Below are 15,194 nucleotides of genomic sequence, written 5' to 3'. Positions count from 1 at the left end.
TACACACCAACAGAAAGTAAAAAAAAAATTGGCTGATCTCATTCCCCTTCTCTCAATGCACTATCCCCATTATGCTGTTCAGCCAGGAGAATGTGCACCACCACAATATTGCTGTTAATTCCTCATGGCTAGGCAAAGGATATCTCTCTGAATTGAACATCTCTCTGAATCTGAAATAGCTAGAGCATGAAGACATTTCATTTAGCCACATGAATAGTAAAAAAATATATTCTCGCTCATCAAATTCTATATTTGGCTCCCCAACCGTGCCTTAATATGCAGTTTCCATGGAAACAGCATAACCCACAGTACAAACAGACTCCCAAAACCTGTGAACATCTTGGGGCCAAGGACTGTTCTTAGCACTGCTGTAACCAAAAGTACAGCACTTACTAACAACAGTAGCTGACTGCAAGTAGTTCCACTTTGCAAGCTCTTCTGGAAACATGCTGTATAATGAAAGCCATCACTATGGCGGTCTGGATAACTTAATAACACTTCAGTCTTCTTTTACATTCCATCCCCATGTCTAGATCAATCACATCCTGAAATTTCCCCCAGGGCAGTGGCCATCTTTCCAAACTGTGTGATGAGGTATGACGTATGCTGCCTCAGTTTGGTTTTCCTGGCCGCTTTCATTCAGAAGGCATTACTGGTTCATAATTCTCATTTTTAACACAGCTCATCTATACAATTGAAACAAAAAGATAGCATTCTATAGGTTTACATGTATCCAGCAATCTACATCCAGTGTTAAACCCGCAGGAGGCCTTTCGCCTTTTGGTAGGCCGTCATTGTAAATAAGAATTTGTTTTTAACTGACTTGCCTAGTTAAATAAAGGTTAAATAAATAAGTACAGTATTATTATTTCAGACAGTGAGGGAAGTCCCTTTTAAGACAATACTCATTCATGGATGTGAATTGAACATGCAAGAGCACAATATGTGAATTGAAGGATAACCCAATGTAGAATATAGGCCTAATCTTTGATGCCATCTGGAGGATGGCCTAAATTGTAAGCAGTTTAAAGGGGCAATATGCAGTTGCTACACTAATTTTTGGATGTATAACTTAATGATATGTACCCATTGATTTATGAAGAATACAATTTATAAATGCCCCATGAGCTTAGTTCAACTGTAGTATCCCATCAGAACCCAAAATATAAGATTGTTTATTTACAAACATTGGAGTAAAACAAAGTAAATGTAAACAAACACTATATAGCCTCAAAACATGGTAAAAATGGTCAAAGACTCCAGCCACCCAAGTCATAGACTGTTCTTTCTGCTAACGCATGGCAAGTCTGGGTCCAAGAGGCTTCTAAACAGCTTCTACCCCCAAGCCACATTGACTCTGTACGGTACCCCCTGTATATAGCCTCGCTATTGTTATTTTACTGCTGCTCTTTAATTATTTGTAGGTATTTTCTTAAAACTGCATTGTTGGTTAAGGGCTTGTAAGTAAGCATTTCACTGTAAGGTCTACACCTGTTGTATTCGGCGCATGTGACGAATAAAAGTTGATTTGAAAATGATAATTGATATCATGGATTGTCAGTCCCTGCATCCATAGTTCTGTCTATGGATGCAACTGCTGATTCCTGCTTTAACAGGTGGCTTGAACAAGCAAGCATACATAGCATGAACACTGCACTACCAGCTATAATAATCTTTGGTACTATACACAAGGATACAGTGGTGGGCCGTCAGGGCCTGCAAGGCCTTCTCTGCTGGCCTAAACATCATCAGAATATAATTTTTTTTTAAATATATTTTCCCACAAATATGTATTAAATTATTCCCCAGAGTAAGAGTTATACTCTTCATTTCATAGCTTTCCTCTTGGTTGCACTGCTTCCAGCCCCAGGTTGAGATTTGGAGGGCTGGTCTTTACGTTAGATCTTTTATCCAATCATATTCAGCCATGATGTGTTGCCAGGGGTCTAAAATCTGCCCTCAGGCCTTCAGAATCAACAGTGCGGGCGCTTGTAGCTTAAAGTGAATGGAAATTAAAATTTTGTGTCAACCAATCAGCTTTAGAGTTGGCTATTGTACGCCTGCTGGCTGGCTCCAGTGTTACACAGGAGCCAGCTAGCAGGCGTAGGGCGTCCACGTCTTTTGATTGGATTACCAATATTGAGAGGCAGGTCCTATGGGCAGGTCTATGCAGATCTAGGAAACTAAATTTGATAAACGAATTAATTCGCGTTCGACTGTTTTTTGAACCCACAATGGCGGAAGGAGGAGAAGATATCGATTTGGTCGAGGATATAATTATAACGCCATTCTCAAGACGAACTTTTCAAGAAAAGTTAGACATTGTAAGGAGAGGTCGCCCGACGCCACAAAGCCTGTCACAGGCGGGAAAGGGGTTCGTTCGTTCGCCACTTTCAAAGTTTCAACTATGAGCGCTGTCAATGGCTCACAGGCTCCGAGAAGCACTGCAAACTGTACTGCTGGGAATGCCTATTATTTGCAAGTGATCGATTTGGTGTTTGGAGCCACACTGGCTTTGCAAACTTGAGTTGTCTAACCAAGGCAGCAACGAGACACCAAAGTACGGCTGGGCACTTACAAGCAATTGTGCTTTTGAAAATGTTTGGGGACACCAGAGTGGAGCTACAGCTCTCACTCGTCCTGCGTTATGTGACGGACACGGGAGTCAAGGAGCGATTTATCCGGTTTGAAGATGTGACAAGCGGCAAGCGAGCTGATGACATTGCCGCTCTTATTTTCCGTTTCTTGGAGGAAAATGAATGTAGTCTGGATAAAGTTGTGGCACAGTGTTTTGATGGCGCAGCAGTCATGGCATCTGGACTCAATGGGGTGCAGGCTAAAGTTAAGGAGAGGGCACCGATGGCCTTATTCATTCACTGCTATGCACATCGACTAAATTTAGTACTGACTCAAGGAGCCTCAAAGCTTAAAGAATGCAAGGTCTTCTTTGCCAACCTCAATGGCCTTGCAGCATTTTTCTCACGATCCCCTAAGCGCACGTAACTGTCTAATAATCAGTCTTTGGTGAGTAGGCATACAATGCATGTTATTTTTTATTAAATGTGTATGTATGTTTCGCATTTTATTTCGTTAATATTAAATAGCCTATATATTAACAAAATAAAATGGCAAATAGCCTATGTTGCAAATTATTTGTTTTCTTTTATTTTCAGTGAATAGTTATGTGTCTTTATCATCACGGTGAAACTGCTTTGGGTACGACAATGCGCTGTTTAGTGAACACACTGTATTTATTTTTTGGGGGACTTAAAGCTCAAAGTTTGTGGACCAGAAATGGATAGAAGAAGAATATTAATATAACTCTGTTGCACTCGACTATGTTCTTGCCTATTAGTTGAACTGTACTGTATTGTACTCTTCCCCTGCAATTCTCTGAAAAAAATGTCAATTTCAAGGTGACGCAACGCCTGGTTATACTGCGTTTCTGTCTAAATGTATAGTGTCTAGAGCCATGGCATCTAAATGATGGTAATAACAGGTGGATTAATTCGGGTGGGACTGTGTAGGACCTCACTGAAGGCCCAGGCGCCAGGCCCACGGCACGCTACTGCAAGGATATAATGTCCTTATAATTGTATGTGCCACATAGGCCTATCAACCAAGCTTGGGCAGAAGACCGGTCTCAAATACAGGGAAGCTACTACACAGTATGTTCCTACAAGCAAAACTCCAGGTTCCAAAATGGCACTGTCCATGGAGCTAAGCTTGAACAATTAGAATCCTTGTTGTTGTAGCTAACTAACGTTAATAATCCGCTGTCCCATTCAGATTAGACGGAAAATGTTATTAAACATTATAGCGTGTCTATTCACAAAGCTGTCTGCTGCCTGAGGAGATTTTGCAGACACTCCGACGCTGTCTAAACAAAAAAGAGCCCAGCACGAGATACAATTTTTGAAACGTTTGGAATTTAAAGGTGCAGTATGCAGTTATGGCTCCGCCATTTCCTGGTTGCAATTTTTTGTTTGTTTATGTGACAAACCAAGCAATGCATAGTTTTTTTTTCAAGCAATGCATAGTGTTGAGAATCATTGTACAATCTAAACCGCTGTTAAATATATTTTCAATAACCAACAATATTGTGTTTTCAGCTGTTTGAATCTGGTGTACAAAACCAAAAGTAAAAGACTCAAAGACGAAATTTAGGAAGGGGAAGCATAGAAATAGCACGCATAGAACATATCTACCGCTTCTTGTACTTGCTTTAAAGTTAACATGACAGATCTACAACTCACTTTTCTATGGAATTTGGTCATAGCCCAAAAAGTTACCGTACATATTGCAGCTTTAACTTTAATATAAACAATAAAAATATTGTTTATATTTATACAAACGATACACTTAATGTATGCAGTTTAGGAAAGTTGCACCTGGCTGTATTTTGAGAAACAGGAAAGATGGAATGGTCCAATGGAAATGTGCGTGCAAGGTGAGGACAGTCATTGTCTGTTCTTTTTGAGTTTTGATGTTGAGTCTTACCGTGCGAGAGAGGCAGGTTGAGTTTTCCAGGGTTAGAGTAGTGCAGAAGTTACTCCCGCCGTTTACCCGCGCTTCATTGAATTTCTTCACTTTGACATTCAGAGCACTGGGCAGAAATCACATCGCGTCAACTCCCACCGCGGGCCTTCGCGATGCTTTGTTTTAAAGTTGTCATATGCTGAGGCAGTGAAGAATGTAGAGGAAGATGGATCAAGGGGGAGGGATCCTGAGAGGAGTGGTATGAGTAGTAGATCTGTACCAGTACAGAGGGATAGGCCAACAAGTGATATATGTTTCAGTAAGATTGGATGTTTAACATTTATTGCAATGGTTATCAACTGTACTGCAGGGATGGCACAAGTCAAAATTGAGGTTGTGGTGGCAGCTGCAGAGAGGTAACTGGGTGTGCGAGACTTGACATCAGAAGAGTTACAGGGTGTGTTTTTCATTTTTATTATTTGACCTTTATTTAACTAGGCAAGTCAGTTAAGAACAATCTTTTTATTTTATTTAATTGTACATTTTATTTCACCTTTATTTAATCAGGTAGTTCAGTTGAGAACAAGTTATCATTTATACTGCGACCTGGCCAAGATAAAGCAAAGCAGTGCGACCAAAACCAACAACACAGAGTTACACATAAACAAACATACAGTTAAAAACACAATAGAAAAGAAAAATAGAAAAATGTATGTACAGTGTGTGCAAATGTTGAAGAGTAGGGAGGTAGGCAATAAATAGGCCATAGAGGCGAAATAATGACCATTTAGCATTAATACTGTAGTGATAGATGTGCAGATGATGATGTGCAAGTGGAGATATTGGGGTGCAAGAGGGTAAGTAATAATATGGGGATGAGGTAGTTTGGTGTGCTTTTTACAGATTGGCTGTGTACAGGTACAGTGATCTTCTCTGACAGCTGATGCTTAAAATTAGAGAGGGAGATATAAGACTCCAGCTTCAGAGATTTTTGCAATTCGTTCCAGTCATTGGCAGCAGAGAACTGGAAGGAAAGGCGGCCAAAATAAGTGTTGGCTTTGGGGATGACAAGTGGAATATACAGTATATCACAAAAGTGAGTACACCCCTCACATTTTTGTAAATATGAGTATATCTTTTCATGTGACAACACTGAAGAAATGACACTTTGCTACAATGTAAAGTAGTGAGTGTACAGCTTGTATAACAGTGTAAATTTGCTATCTCCTCAAAATAACTCAACACACAGCCATTAATGTCTAAACCGCTGGCAACAAAAGTGAGTACACTCCTAAGTGAAAATGTCCAAATTGGGCCCAAAGTGTCAATATTTTGTGTGGCCACCATCATTTTCCAGCACTGCCTTAACCCTCTTGGGCATGGAGTTCACCAGAGCTTCACAGGTTGCCACTGGAGTCATCACGGAGCTGGTGGATGTTAGAGACCTTGCACTCCTCCACCTTCCTTTTGAGGATGCCCCACAGATGCTCAATAGGGTTTAGGTCTGGAGACATGCTTGGCCAGTCCATCACCTTTACCCTCAGCTTCTTTAGCAAGGCAGTGGTCGTCTTGGAGGTGTGTTTGGGGTCGTTATCATGTTGGAATACTGCCCTGCGGCCCAGTCTCCGAGGGGAGGGGGATCATGCTCTGCTTCAGTATGTCACAGTACATGTTGGCATTCATGGTTCCCTCAATGAACTGTAGCTCCCCAGTGCCGGTAGCACTCATGCACCCCCAGACCATGACACTCCCACCACCATGCTTGACTGTAGGCAAGACACACTTGTCTTTGTACTCCTCACCTGGTTGCCGCCACACACGCTTGACACCATCTGAACCAAATAAGTTTATCTTGGTCTCATCAGACCACAGGACATGGTTCCAGTAATCCATGTCCTTAGTCTGCTTGTCTTCAGCAAACTGTTTGCGGGCTTTCTTGTGCATCATCTTTAGAAGAGGCTTCCTTCTGGGACGACAGCCATGCAGACCAATTTGATGCAGTGTACGGCGTATGGTCTGAGCACTGACAGGCTGACCCCCCACCCCTTCAACCTCTGCAGCAATGCTGGCAGCACTCATACGTCTATTTCCCAAAGACAACCTCTGGATATGACGCTGAGCACGTGCACTCAACTTCTTTGGTCGACCATGGCGAGGCCTGTTCTGAGTGGAACCTGTCCAGTTAAACCGCTGTATGGTCTTGGCCACCGTGCTGCAGCTCAGTTTCAGGGTCTTGGCAATCTTCTTATAGCACAGGCCATCTTTATGTAGAGGAACAATTCTTTTTTTCAGATCCTCAGAGAGTTCTTTGCCATGAGGTGTCATGTTGAACTTCCAGTGACCAGTCAGTATGAGGGAGTGTGAGAGCGATGACACCAAATTTAACACACCTGCTCCCCATTCACACCTGAGACCTTGTAACACTAAATCAAATCAAATTTTATTTGTCACATACACATGGTTAGCAGATGTTAATGCGAGTGTAGCGAAATGCTTGTGCTTCTAGTTCCGACAATGCAGTAATAACCAACGAGTAATCTAACCTAACAATTCCACAACTACTACCTTAAACACACAAGTGTAAAGGGATAAAGAATATGTACATAAAGATATATGAATGAGTGATGGAACAGAACAGCATAGGCAGGATGCAGTAGATGGTATCGAGTACAGTATATACATATGAGATGAGTAATGTAGGGTATGTAAACATAAAAGTGCATAGTTTAAAGTGGCTAGTAATACATGTATTACATAAAGATGGCAAGATGCAGTAGATGATAGAGTACAGTATATACATTATATTAAGTGGCATTGTTTAAAGTGGCTAGTGATACATTTTTGATCAATTTCCATTATTAAAGTGAGCTGGAGTTGAGTCAGTATGTTGGCAGCAGCTACTCGATGTTAGTGGTGGCTGTTTAGCAGTCTGATGGCCTTGAGATAGAACAGTGGTTCTTAACCTAGTTGGAGGTACTGAACCCCACCAGTTTCATATGCGCATTCACCGAACCCTTCTTAATTGGAAAAATAAAATAGGATTTTTTCAAATTCAAAACATAGGTATATATTTTACTGGTGCACAAAATGAACCGTGCATCAACATCAACACCGTGTGTTCAAAGAACAAAATCATCAAAACATGATTTTCACACAAAACCAAAAACATAATAATGAATATTTACTGCAAATCAGTGTGACTTCTGCTGTTGCCTTTCAGAGACCAGTTCAGAAATGCGCGGCTTCACCTTGGCAAGTGCCACTCTCATGTCATTTTCGCAACAAAGTCTGTTCCTTTTCTTCGTTTTTATGTCCAGCATCCTCGAAAAGGATTGCTCGCAAAGATATGTTGTAACAAACGGTATGAAAATCTCCAGAGCTTTCTTAGCAATAACAGGGTACGTTACCATTTGTTGACACCAAAACGTTGAAAGCGTTGTTGTTCTGAAGAGTTGCTGTTGAACCTGGCTCTGCTGAATTTCAATGATTTCATCGAGGTATTCATCATTGACATCTGTTGTCTGAACACTAAACGTGAACGGCTGTCTCACCCATGCTGGATATGACTCTCTTGTAGGGAAGTATCCGTCGAGAGACTTTGCAAGCTCATCTAAGTGCGTGGCAATTGCTTGCTTCAGTTCCGCGGGTACAGAAATGTCTCCGATTCCAGATACATCTTTGATCTTACTTACACAGTCGTCCAGCAGGGGAAAGTTTGCGAAGTTATCGTTCTCTGTTCGTCGTTTCCATAACGGTAGCTTTTTTTGAAAAGCCTTCAGGTTTTCCTCCGCTTCGATGATGTTGACTCCACCGCCCTTCATCTATTGATTGAGATGATTGAGAGCTGCGACGATATCAGACATGTACGCTAAAATGAGAATGAACGCAGAATTTTTGAAGCAATCTGCATGACAATGTTGGTGCTTTTGCAAAAACTGGGCTAATTCCACACGCACGGCAAAAACACGATTCAGCACCTGTCCCCGGGATAACCACCGAACGTTAGAATGGTACAGAAGTACCTCGAATTCAGAGCCCATTTCTTTACACAGCTCACTGAAGATGCAGTGCCTCAGAGCACTAGTTCGCACATAGTTCACGCATTCCACTACAATTTTTAATACTTCTGCCAGTTTTGGAGGCAAGGTTTTTGTTGCCAACGCATGCCTGTGCAGAATACAATGCGTAACAATGATGTGTGGTGCATCGGCTTTCACTAGCGCACCAAAACCAGACTTTCTTCCCAGCATGACTGGAGCTCCGTCCGAACAAACTGCAGAAACCATATCCCACGAAAGATTGTTGTCTTTGAAGAAGTCATCCACAAGTTTCTTCACATCGGCTGCCTTAGTTGTTGTTGTAAAGAGGCTTACAAAATAAAAAATCTTCCTTTATCACGTCGTCTTTCACATAGCGCACGAATACAGCAAGCTGGCTTAGATTGGAAACGTCTGTGGTCTCGTCGAGTTGAAGGCTGAATTTTGCCGGGCTTGAAATCAGATCTGCAACTACTTGAGCCAAGATGTCTTTGCTCATGTCCTCTATTCTGTCGCTGATGGTGTCATTTGAAAGAGGAATTTGGGATAACTTAACTTCAGCCTCTTTTCCCAGCATGATATTCGCCATCTTCAACACAGCTGGTTTTATGAGTGTTTCACCAATGGTGTGTGGTTTGCCCTGCTTTGCGATCAGGTAAGCAACTTCGTACGATGCTGTGAGGATCGGTTTGTTGATGGGTACAAAGCTGAGAACAGGCAGAGTAGCCTTTTCATCGAATCTGGCTCTCTTCACCTTGAATTCAGCGAGCGTTGTGTTCTTGTATTTTCCATCTCCATGCAGCTTAAGGAAGTGTTCTCTTAGTTTTGCCGGTGCTAGACTAGAATTGCTCAACTTGGCATTGCAAATCATGCAGTTAGGACGCTGACTCCCATCACGTTCCGTTATACATGTGAATCCATATTGTACATATTCGTCCGACCACTCTCTTTTTTTGCTCGACATAGTAAGTATGAAGGGATTAAAATATTAAGAAAGAAATCACAAGACATACCATCACGACAGTCACAAGTCGACTACTGAGCGCACCAAATTCCCTGCAGCACAGATAGGCCAAGCGATGTAGCGTGATCACCTGCAGCCAATGATGGCCAAGCGGGGCGTGTCATCACAAATCATATGAGTCGGATGTGTGTCTTGACCTCCGCCGAACCCCTGAGACTGACTCACCGAACCCCTGGGGTTCGATCGAACCCAGGTTAAGAACCACTGAGATAGAAGCTGTTTTTCAGTCTCTCGGTCCCTGCTTTGATGCACCTGTACTGACCTCGACTTCTGGATGATAGCGGGGTGTACAGGCAGTGGCTCGGGTGGTTGTTGTCCTTGAGGATCTTTATGGCCTTCCTGTGACATCGGGTGGTGTAGGTGTCCTGGAGGGCAGGTAGTTTGCCCCCAGTGATGCGTTGTGCAGACCTCACTACCCTCTGGAGAGCCTTACGGTTGTGGGCGGAGCAGTTGCCGTACCAGGCGGTGATACAGCCCGACAGGATGCTCTCGATTGTGCATCTGTAGAAGTTTGTGAGTGCTTTTGGTGACAAGCCGAATTTCTTCAGCCTCCTGAGGTTGAAGAGGCGCTGCTGCGCCACTAACGGGTCACATGACACTGGGGAGGGAAAATGGCTAATTGGGCCCAATTTGGACATTTTCACTTAGGGGTGTACTCACTTTTGTTGCCAGCGGTTTAGACATTTTACATTTAAGTCATTTAGCAGACGCTCTTATCCAGAGCGACTTACAAATTGGAAAGTTCATACATATTCATCCTGGTCCCCCCGTGGGGAATGAACCCACAACCCTGGCGTTGCAAGCGCCATGCTCTACCAACTGAGCCACCCGGGACATTAATGGCTGTGTGTTGAGTTATTTTGAGGGGACAGCAAATGTACACTGTTATACAAGCTGTACACTCACTACTTTACATTGTAACAAAGTGTCATTTCTTCAGTGTTGTCACATGAAAAGATATACTCAAATATTTACAAAAATGTGAGGGGTGTACTCACTTTTGTGATATACTGTACCTGCTGGAGCGCGTGCTATGGGTGGGTGTTGCTATGGTGACCAGTGAGCTGAGATAAGGCAGGGCTTTACCTAGCAAAGACTTCTACAATGACGGCCTACCCGGACAACACTGGGCCAATTGTGCGCCGCCCTATGGGACTCCCAATCACGGCTGGTTGTGTTACAGCCTGGATTCGATTCAGGGTGTCTGTAGTGACGCTTCAAGCAATGAGATGCAGTGACTTAGACCGCTGCGCCACTTTGGAGCCTGTGTGTTAAGTGGTGATGTCCCATCCTTTCAGGTTGTTTGCATGAGGTAGGACTAAATATATTTAAATAGTGGAGTAGGGTGGTGTTATCTTTTTACAGTTAGATGGTAGGGTATTTGTTTTTATTTTTCAAGCAAAGTATAAGGGAGTTGTACTCCAGTCTAGTAGGTGGCGGTAATGCAACATATTGGATACCAACCGCCGTTAAAGCTAATCGAAGAAGAGTTTGAGTTGTAGAGAGGCAACACGTGAAAAACAGCCACACTGGGCAGAAGCTGGTCGTTCCTGGGTATGAGAGTACTTGAATCCAAATAATTGTTTGTCTAAATGTCTTTGTCCTCTGAGCTGAATAAGATGAATTTACATGAAAAAACTGCGCACATTAAGTGTATATTTTGTATTTAAACGATTCTTTCTCGCTAGTATAAAAGTTAAGTTCCAAAACCTTATCGCTATTGAGGCGTATTTGCGTAAACTGGGTATACCCAAAGAGTAAGAGAGAGACCCAACCCGGCTGAAATTCTTTTCCCTCCAGCAGGTGTTTTTTTCTTCTTTCGTTTAGCCCACGAAGCAAGGAGTTTTTGTCAGTGAGAGTGTCGAATTTGGTCAACAATAAAATGAATGGCTTGTTAGCTACGTGAGATTTATTTGATCGAATGTAAGGTTGGTAATGCTTATGTTGTTACGGAGTGTACTGATGTAAGTAAGATAATTTAACGTTACATCCCTGCAACACAGCCCGCGGTGCCGCTTTGTGTACATTGTTACACGGAACCCAAACCGGCTGCGCGCGTGCGACAACGTGGCTATCGTGCATACATTTATTTTGCCCCCCCCCAAACCAAACGCGATCACGACACGCAGGTTAAAATATCAAAACAAACTCTGAACCAATGACATTAATTTGAGGACAGGTTGAAAAGCATTAAACATGTATGGCAATTTAGCTAGTTAGCTTGCCCTTGCTAGCTAACGTTAATTTGTCCTATTTATGCTAGCTTGCTGTTGCTAGCTAATTTGTCCTGGGATATAAACATTGAGTTGTTATTTTAACTGAAATGCACAAGGACCTCTACTCCGACAATTAATCCACACATAAAACGGCCAACTGAATCGTTTCTAGTCATCTCTCCTCTTTCCAGGCTTTTTCATCGTTTAACTTATATGGTGATCGCATCTAAACTTTCATTGTATTACCACGACTACTGGCAAAACAGTTCGTCTTTCAGTTACCCACGTGGGTATAACCAATGAGGAGATGGCACGTGGGTACCTGCTTCTATAAACCAATGAGGAGATGGGAGAGGCAGGACTTGCAGCGCGATCTGCGTCAGAAATAGGAATGAGTTCTAGTTTAGCCCTTGGCGTCTGGGAGCTCTTTAAATTTGAGGTGTCCAAATACCTTAGAAAATATGGTAGTAATCTTGCTAAGACCAGAAGAGCTGAGGAGGAAAAGGTGATCATTAAGATAACTTCCCTTTCTCAGAGCCGGCCTCTCGGGGGAGGAGAACTGGATAATATATATAGATTAAAAGCAGAAGGAGCCTTTATTAGATCTAGGAAAAAATGGATTGAGGAGGGAGAACAGAATTCATCCTATTTCTTTAGACTTGAGAAATTTCACTCTAAAAATAACACTATCCATAAATTAAACATTGATGGTGTTATTACAGATGACCAAAAAATAATCTCTAAATACTGTAGCAATTTTTACAGAAAATTGTATAGCTCTACGTACTGTCAGGAATCCACAGATATGTTTTTTAACTCACTGAATAATGTTCACTCTATCAGTGATATAGAATCTAAACAGTGTGATGAACCCATCAAAGTTGAAGAGATTATAGAGTCTATCAAACATCTAAAGAACAATAAATCACCAGGTGTTGATGGAATTACATCAGAATGTTACAAATTATTTTCTGAACAAATAGCTCCCTTCCTATTTGAAGTCTTTTTAGAGAGTATTAAAAACAATGTTCTCCCTCCTACAATGAGTCAGGGGTTAATATCACTGATACCTAAACCTAAAAGATAAGTGCTGCTCATCGATAACTGGCGTCCAATTTGTCTTCTTAATAATGACTATAAGATATTAGCCTTACTACTTGCAAAAAGAATGAAAGAAGTCCTGGATGCAATCATTGATGAAACACAGTCTGGCTTCATGAGGAACAGACATATTTCTAACAATGTCAGACTAGTATTAGACATACTTGATTACTCAGACCTAATAACTGAGGATAGCTTCATATTATTTTTAGATTTTTATAAGGCATTTGACACAGTAGAGCATCAGTTTCTCTTCCACTCCCTTGAGAGACTTGGCTTTGGGGATTTTTTCTGTAAGGCTATTAAGACTCTATGCAAATGGTAACAGCTCTATCAAATTGAAATATGGCACCTCACCTAGATTTGAGTTAAAGAGAGGAATTAGGAAAGGTTGTCCTATCTCCCTGTATCAGTTTTTATTAATCACCCAACTTCTTGCAAATCCTTAAAGAAATAGTCCTGTACAAGGTATTTCCATAGCTGGTAAAGAAATTATTATAAGCCAGCTGGCTGATGATACTACACTTTTTCTGAAAGACGCTAACCAAATTCCCATATCGATCAATGTGATACAATCCTTTTCCAAAGCGTCTGGTCTATACCTTAACATTAATAAATGTGAACTCATAGCTGTCAAAGATTGTGTGACACCTTCATATTATGGTATTCCAGTAAAAGAAGAACTTACATATTTAGGCATAACCATTACAAAAGATCAGAAGTCTAGAGGCTTACTAAATTTTAAACCTCTTATTAAAAATACCCAGAGGAAGCTAAATCAATGGCTACAGAGGGACTTTAAAAGGTAGAGTCCTAATAACCAAGGCCGAAGGTATCTCTAGACTAACATATGGCTCTCTATCTTTATATCTTGACAGTAAAATAAGCAAGGAGATAGACCAGATGCTTTTCAACTTTCTTTGGAGAAACCGTACCCATTACATTAGGAAAACTGTTGTAATGAACACTTATGAGAATGGTGGACTGAATTTTCTGGACTTTACTACTTTAAATAATACTTTTAAGATCAATTGGATAAAACAATTCCTAAGAAGACCCACTTCTATCTGGAATTTTATTCCTCATCATGTCTTCTCTACTTTTGGTGGCCTTAACTTCATGTTGTTGTGCAATTATAATATTGACAAAATTCCAGTGAAACTTTCTGCTTTTCATCGGCAGGTTTTCTTGTCATGGTCCTTAATTTATAAACACAATTTTTCTCCACACAGATATTATATATGGAATAATCGGGATATATTGTATAAAAATACTTCTTTGTTTTTAGAATATTGGTTCCGAAATAATATCCTATTGGTGAGCCAACTGGTAAATGCAGAGGGTCTTTTACTCAGTTATAAGGAATTCTTATCTCTTTACAAGGTCCCTGTAACACCTAAAGATTTTGCAATTGTTTTAGATGCCATTCCCTCAGGTGTTGCTCTGTTATTCAGGAACCTGTCAAGACCTGACCCTCAGAGCCTACCTGCTATTGACCCTCTTGACTCATCAGTAGGAAAGATTTGTTTCTCTTTTGGCCCATTCAACAACAGAGCGATACGAACCTTGTTTCAGCAGGATGTTGTATCTATACCTTATGTCATGCCTTATTGGAATGGATTTATTGATAATATCTGTTGGAAAAAAGTTTGGATGTTGCCACACACATACCTACTGGTTAACAAAATTAAGGGGGTTTCCTTTTAAAATTATTCATAAATATTACTCTGCCAACCACTATATGAAGAAGTTTAAGGAAAACATAAATTCAAATTGCTCCTTTTGTAATGACCACCCAGAAACAGTGTTGCATCTTTTTTGGCATTGTATACATATAAGAAAACTGTGGCAAGACATCAGTAGATTTATAATTGAACACATTTATGAAGATTTTACACTATTGTGGAGAGATGTACTGTTTGGATTCTTTACATATGATAAAAATAAGCTGAAACATTTTTATGTAATTAATTTCATTTTTCTTTTGGCCAAATTTCATATACACAAATGTAAATTTACTAACAAAAAAACTAATTTTCTTACCCTACAAAAAGAAATTGAACTGTATTTTAAGACTATTAAATACTCTACTAATGAAAAAGCTGTTAGAATTGTAAGTGTATGTATGTCCCTTAAGGTCCTTGTGTAATTGTAATGTGATATTCGTACCCCCTAGCTCGATTGTCCATTATATATAATCTATATATACTTGTGTTCCCTTATGTACTTTCTGTATTGATTTGTTGTTAATAAAATAAAATAAATAATAATACAAATAAAAAAAGCCCTTGGCGTCGCAGACGCTCGTTGGCGCGCGCGAGCAGTGTGGGTGCAATA

Source organism: Salvelinus alpinus, chromosome 33, assembly GCF_045679555.1.
Source record: "Salvelinus alpinus chromosome 33, SLU_Salpinus.1, whole genome shotgun sequence".
In the NCBI taxonomy this organism is placed as follows: domain Eukaryota; kingdom Metazoa; phylum Chordata; class Actinopteri; order Salmoniformes; family Salmonidae; genus Salvelinus; species Salvelinus alpinus.
Note: the sequence above shows the minus strand (reverse complement) of the source record.